Source organism: Patagioenas fasciata, chromosome 6 (assembly GCF_037038585.1).
Source record: "Patagioenas fasciata isolate bPatFas1 chromosome 6, bPatFas1.hap1, whole genome shotgun sequence".
Classification (NCBI taxonomy): Eukaryota; Metazoa; Chordata; class Aves; order Columbiformes; family Columbidae; genus Patagioenas; species Patagioenas fasciata.
In genome coordinates, this window is record NC_092525.1 from 49,243,863 (window position 1) to 49,250,559 (window position 6,697).

Sequence of the window (6,697 nt, forward strand, 5' to 3'; positions counted from 1 at the left end):
GCTGAGGGCTCTGCCTGGGGATCTCAGGGAGACGAGCAAGGCAGAGAGAGATTAAAGATGGTCAGGACTGGGAGGATGACTGAGAGCTCACTGCAGGAGAAACCTTTGCAGCCCTTGCCATGGTAAGTCTCTGGGTGCAGGGCAATGTATCTGTGGCTACTCGTAAAAGTGGCACAGGCACAGCTGATGGAATCTGTAAGGACGGGGATTTTTTCAGCAGCTTAAAAAATCTGAGAAGCAAGTTGTGCACCCAGGGGTGCCCAGGGCTGTCCTGCAGAGCAGGGTCCCTGCACCCCAGGGCTGTGCCGGGGCAGGGACTCTGCCGCCTGCCAGGGTCAGTGCTCAGCCTGCCTGGGGAGATCCCATGGCAGCAGCTGTGGGTGGAAGGAGCGACCCCCGGCAGGGCAGGCAGGGAACTTGTGGGGTTGAAGGGTGCTGTGTGGGTCAGGGCTGCTCAGAGCTCCAGATCAACTCCACAGACATGGCAGAGCGTCCTTCTGAACAAGGACATCAAGACAGGAACAGCTGCAAGGGAAGGAGTTTTCCACTCTTGGTTGTATGGTGTGCAGTGGGAGATGGGGATTTATTTCTCTCTTTGGAGAAGACACTGAGACCCCAGTTCTCGTTAGGACTTATCTGAGCTGCTCCTGAGCCCCTGCACACACAGAGCTGCCCCTGGGCAGTGCCAGGAGGTGTGAGCAGGACAGAGCTGAGCACACAGTGGGTGGGACGGGGTCTGTGACACTGACAGGGAGCAGATCCAGGGACAGAGGCACAGCTGCAGGCAGCACAGACATGGGCAGGGAGAGTTAACTGTTACCAGAAATGCTGGGAACAGAATTTAGGAACCTCTCTCACATCCCCTGCAGTGCAGACACACTTCCCAGTGCAAACCCCTGGTCTCCTCTCCTCTCCAGCAGAGCCTCTGCCCCGAAGCAATGGGGTCCAGGTCACTAGTCTCCACCTCAGCAGCTGGACCTCCAGGGGAAGGGTTCCTGGAACGTGGCGCACAAATAAGGTGCTAAAAGTACTTGCTCTACAGTGTCACTATGTGAGTGGCAGCAGCACAGCCGGGTAAGGAGAAGGTTCCACAGCGTGCGCGTCTGCCTTTCTGTCCTTGCTTTATTTTCTGGTAGCACTGCAGTGTCCTTCCCTGTTTCTCCACCTGTCCCTGGTGCTCTTGCTCTCTGGGGTTGGGGTGGGAGTGTGGGTCAGTTTTTGTTCTGACACCACCTCAGGGGGTCTTGCCCCAGAGCTGTGTTCATGGAAACTGCATGCCCAACTGCATTTTAAACTGTGATGAACTGTTTTTCTCACTTGGTAGAAAGAGAGAATGAGCAGAAACATCCCTCCATTGTGGACGGGGTTTTCCATGAGAAACAGCCCATTTATTTTCTTCAGAGATGTCTCCCCTAACTTGTCACAGGCAGCAAATGTCCAACAGCAGCTCCATCACCCAGTTCCTCCTCCTGCCGTTCACAGACACACGGGAGCTGCAGCTCTTGCACTTCTGGCTCTTCCTGGGCATCTACCTGGCTGCCCTCCTGGGCAAAGGCCTCATCATCACCACCATAGCCTGGGACCAGCACCTCCACACCCCCATGTACTTCTTCCTGCTCAACCTCGCCCTCCTCGACCTGGGCTGCATCTCTACTATTCTCCCCAAGTCCTTGGCCAGCTCCCTCTGGAGTACCAAAGCCATCTCAGTTTTGGGATGTGCTGCACAAGTATTTATGTTTCTCCTTTTTATTGCAGCAGAGTATTTTCTTCTCACCATTATGTCCTACGACCGCTACGTTGCCATCTGCAAACCCCTGCACTACGGGACCCTCCTGGGCAGCAGAGCTTGTGTCCACATGGCAGCAGCTGCCTGGGCCACTGGGTTTCTCAATGCTCTGCTGCACACGGCCAATACATTTTCACTGCCACTGTGCAAGGGCAATGCCCTGGGCCAGTTCTTCTGTGAAATCCCCCAGATCCTCAAGCTCTCCTGCTCCAACACCTACATCAAGGAACTTGGGCTTATTGTGGTTAGTCTTTTAGTAGCATTTGGGTGTTATGTGTTCATCATGGTATCCTATGTGCAGATCTTCAGGGCCGTGCTGAGGATCCCCTCTGAGCAGGGACGGCACAAAGCCTTTTCCACCTGCCTCCCTCACCTGGCCGTGGTCTCCCTGTTTGTCACCACTGCCATGTTTGCCTACCTGAAGCCCCCCTCCATCTCCTCCCCATCCCTGGATCTGGTGGTGTCTGTTCTGTACTCGGTGGTGCCTCCAGCAGTGAACCCCCTCATCTACAGCATGAGGAACCAGGAGCTCAAGGATGCCCTGTGGAAACTGATGACTGGATTAATTCCTGAAGCAGCAAACTGCCCATCTCCTTCTGCATAGCAGTTTTAATGTAACTGATTTCAGGCCTGGCCTGTCATCTCTATTTGTTGTTGGTGGTGGTGTTTCTATTGTGATCATGTTGTCATCCCCTTTCAAATTCACTGTCTGCTGTGCTTTTATAACCACTGACTGTGCCCTTTGTGTATTTAAACAAATTAAAGAGCCCTGTAGTGACTCTTTTTCATGGGATCCTTTCTCCAAGACCTGTTTGGAGCTGCAGGGACAGTTCCTGTGCATCGGAGGAGGAGAAATGAGTCCAGCCTGGCAGCCCTGCCAGGGAGCACCAGCGCTTGTTCTTCCAGAGCTGTTCTGGTTCCACTCCACACTCTCCTTCTCATCCCTTGTGTTGGTGCAAGGCTTGAGTGCTCTGGCAGCTTGGTCCCCGTCCTGCTGTGTGTCAGTGCTGTGAGCGCAGGCAGGGACAGGCAATGGGCACTGTTGTGACAGAGCTGGGCTCACAACAGCCTTTCCAGATAGAAAGGTGCTCTCCTCAGGGCAGTGCACAATGTTTTATATCTTCTTGCAAATTTTTTTCTCAAGCATATTCCTACAAAAGTGGCCACAGATGAAAACACCGTTGTACAGCTGAACAGTGTATGTATGCAGGGCTGGCACTCAGCAGTGTCCTCTCACAGCCAGGCCTCCTGCCAGAGACCTGCAGGACCAGCAGAGCAGGGGCTGGGCTGTGCCCCTATGCACTGGACACCCCACAGAAGCTGCCCCAGGGCATTGTCATGGACTGACCCCTCACAACCACCATATTCAGCACTGGCCTCAAACAACAGTTCATAGAAGTTCTTTGTCCCTCCATGGAGAGACACTAAATGAGTAGGTCAGAAATCCATGTTGCATTGTACAGATGAGACGTGAGCACGCACATCATGTACGAGAGGTGACATGAACCTAAGTGAGCACAAACAGCATCAGCTATTCCTGGGGGTTCCATCAAGGCCTGTGGGACAGTGTCTCAAGGTCACTTGACATTGGGAGTAACATCCCATGGGAAACCACCCACTGGGCTCTTCTTCCTTGAACTGAGGTCCCCGTGTCCATTCCTCATGACGTGGGACATCTCAGCTCAGTGCAGAGCAGGGTGACACACCACAGGGCTGAAGTGTCTCCAGTCCCTTTGGAGTGGCAACAGGAGGCCAGAGGGACACTGCGACACCTGCCTGTGTGTGTAAAAGGGACAGACTCTGTCTCTGAGCATCCCTGGGTGCATAAGAATTCCTGAGACTGGCTCTGATGTAACCCTGGCATTTCTGTGTGTGACTCCAGGAACAATCCCCAGTGGCCCAGTGAGATTCATCTCAGCTGCTGGGACAGGCTCATTGCAAGTGCTCCTGTCTGCTACATCACCCTTGTCCATGATTCTGGATTGTGCTTTCAAAAGTGACTGCAGAATCAGAGAAGTTCTGATGACCTTGGGAAAGGACGATGTCAAACTCACCTTCAAGAAGGGCAGGAAGGAGAATCTGAAGAATTACGGGCTGGTCAGCCTACCTCCATCCCTGGGAAGGGGATAGTCTGCACCTTCCTGTACCGATCTCCAGGCACCTGAAGGACAAGGAAGGGATTGCTGAACCAAAATGAGTGGAAACCCCAGGGAGTCACAAGAAATGCTCTGAGCCCATTCTAGAGCTTTAGACCCCGGGGAATGAGCTCAGTGACATTGCAGCCCATCCAGTTGCATCTGTGTCCCTCACTGAGCAGTACAACCAGTCTGCAGTCACCCCATTGTTCTGCAGCCAACCTGTTCTGCAGAGCATCACTGCCAGTTTGAGGCCCTGTGGGGAGCACAGGGAAGGGGCCAGGAGCACCAGAGCAGATCAGAGGAGGAATGGGGGAGGTCAGACAGGAGCTGACCTGGGCTGGAAATGGCCTTGGAGAGAAAAATGCTGGTGTTCAGCTGCCCCAAGATTATACCCAGAGCTTAGGGTGCAGGGCCAGAAGTCCTTGCTGTCCTGGTGCTTCACCAGGCCTGGGAAGTAGTTGGAGAAGGATTGGTGTCCCCCACTTGCCATCTCTTAGTGCATCATCCCTCATGAAGGGTGGCATGGAAAGCAAGTCTGGGACCCTGTGTCAGGTCTTGCACTGAAGAAAGTATTCACCCAGAAGCCACATCATTTTGCTCTGGTACTTCGGTCCTGGTGCTCATCACATGTCCTGAAGACAAACTTATGCACCCCTCTTGTCAACCTTACCCCGAAAGTCACCCCTAGACAAGGCTCCTGAGCTGGGTCTGAGCTGGAGAACTGGGGTCCAGCTGTGACCAGAGGAAGGACAAGGCCTGTCCTGGGTCCTCTAAAGGGCTGGCAGCCTCTGTGATCTCCACCAGAAAAGGCACCATGCAAGAAACCGTAGACCATCCCCATGCCCTTTGGAGGCCCCTAGAAAGTGTTCCTCTCTCCAAATATCCAGCCCAGCTTGTCACTGCGTGAACAACCATGAGAAACTGCCCCAGGACCCTCATTCCAGACCCCATCTCCTCCACCCCATACAGGCAGTGCTCTCCCCCTTGTCACTGAGGTGGTTCCAGGGAGCCAAGTGACACCTGTAGGAGGAGAGTTTGGGTAGGGATATGGTGTCCTTTAGTGCTCCTCGTGGTACCTCCTGCTGCGCTTTGTGCCACTGCTCACAGCCCTCTGAGCCTGGATGTTCAGCCAGTTCTCAGTGGTGCTAAACAGGAATATGCCCATGAGCACATTGGGCTGCACTGGGAGGAGCGTGGGCACCCAGACAAGGGCAGTTATTGTCCATCGTGACTCAGCACTGGTGTGGTCACATCTGGAGCGGTTGGTCCCAGTGTGAGGTTCCCCATTTTGGAGGAACAGGGAGGAGCTGTCGTGTGGCCAGAGAAAGTCTGGGTCGTGTGTGGAGATGTTGAGAGACCCAAACTTCTTTAGCCTGGTGAAGAGGAGGCTGAGGAAATGTGCTGCTTTTACTGAAACTGAGTTAATATTATTCATGCATTTTCCTTCACATCCAGTACAGTCTTTTGTTTAGATTTGCTATGAGAATAGTGAGATAGCGCTGTTTATTCCCTGGGATAGAGTTCATTTTTCATTTTAGCAGCTTTACAGTGTTTTCCATTTGCTATGAAAGGAATGTCAGAACTCATTGATATCTTGGCTGTTGTCAGGGAAACCAAGGACTTCTTTGGCCATCCAGCTGCAGATGCAGATTGGCAGGAGGGGACACAGACAGGACAGCACCTGGATTGACATGCAGGCTGATCAATGAAATATTCCCTATGATTAGCGTCATGCTCAGTCTAAAGCTGGAGCCAGCTTTTAGGGCTTGTTACATCCGTTACTCTGGGTTTTCCAGCTGGTTTGGTTGTTCCATTCACAAGTTTCATTCTGTCAGGAGTTCGATGTCAGTTCGGCCTTTTGCCATTCTGCCATTCTACAGTTGGCCTTTGGGCCTTTCTGCCTGTTGCCCTTTTGCTCTCTCTTGCTGGGATGGGCTGTTCAGGACCAAGGTGCTCCCTTCTGCAGGACTGGCTGTTCTGTGTGACCGAAGTTACACGGGGGATAGCACTGAGTATATTTTCTTAATTTAATTTATCTATTTCTATTTAATTTACCTGGACTATTGCCAGTGAAACCAAGGACTTCTCTGGAGTCCAGCTGCAGGTGCAAATTGGCAGGAAGGGGCACAGACAGGACAGCACCTGGACTGACATCCAGGTCAATAACGAGCTATTCTTTACCATTGGTGTCATGCTCACTATAAAGCTGGAGATGCCTTTTCCAGCCAGTTAGTTTTGGTTTGCCGGCTTCTTTGGTTGGCTCTGTTTGGAAGTTCCATTCTATTGGGAGTTCAGTGTTAGTTCCGCTTTATGATGTTTTTCTGCTTTTCAGTTGGCCGTTGGGCCTCTCTGCCTTTTGCACTTGTACTTTCTCTTGCTGGGATCAGCTATTCAGGACCAGGGTGCTCTCTTCTTTTGGGCTGTCTGTTCAGCACAACTGGAGTTACATGGGGGATTGCACTGAGAATCACATATTTTACTTTATGTATATTTTAGTATATTATTATTTGTAGTGTATAATTTTCACTGTTTTCTTTCTTTTTTTCTTTTTTATTTTTTTTTCCTAAACCCACAAGTTTCTCCCTTCCCTTTCATTTCTCTCCCTTATCCCACTTGGGCACTGGGAGCAGGATGTGAGCAGCTCTCATGGTCTTGGTTGGTGGTTGTGGTAAAACCATGACAAGAAAGGGTAGTAGTAGCTTCAGGAATCTTGAAAATCTCTTTACAAGACGGTAGAGGAAAACAGCATGAGAAAGGAAAACCATCAGAAACT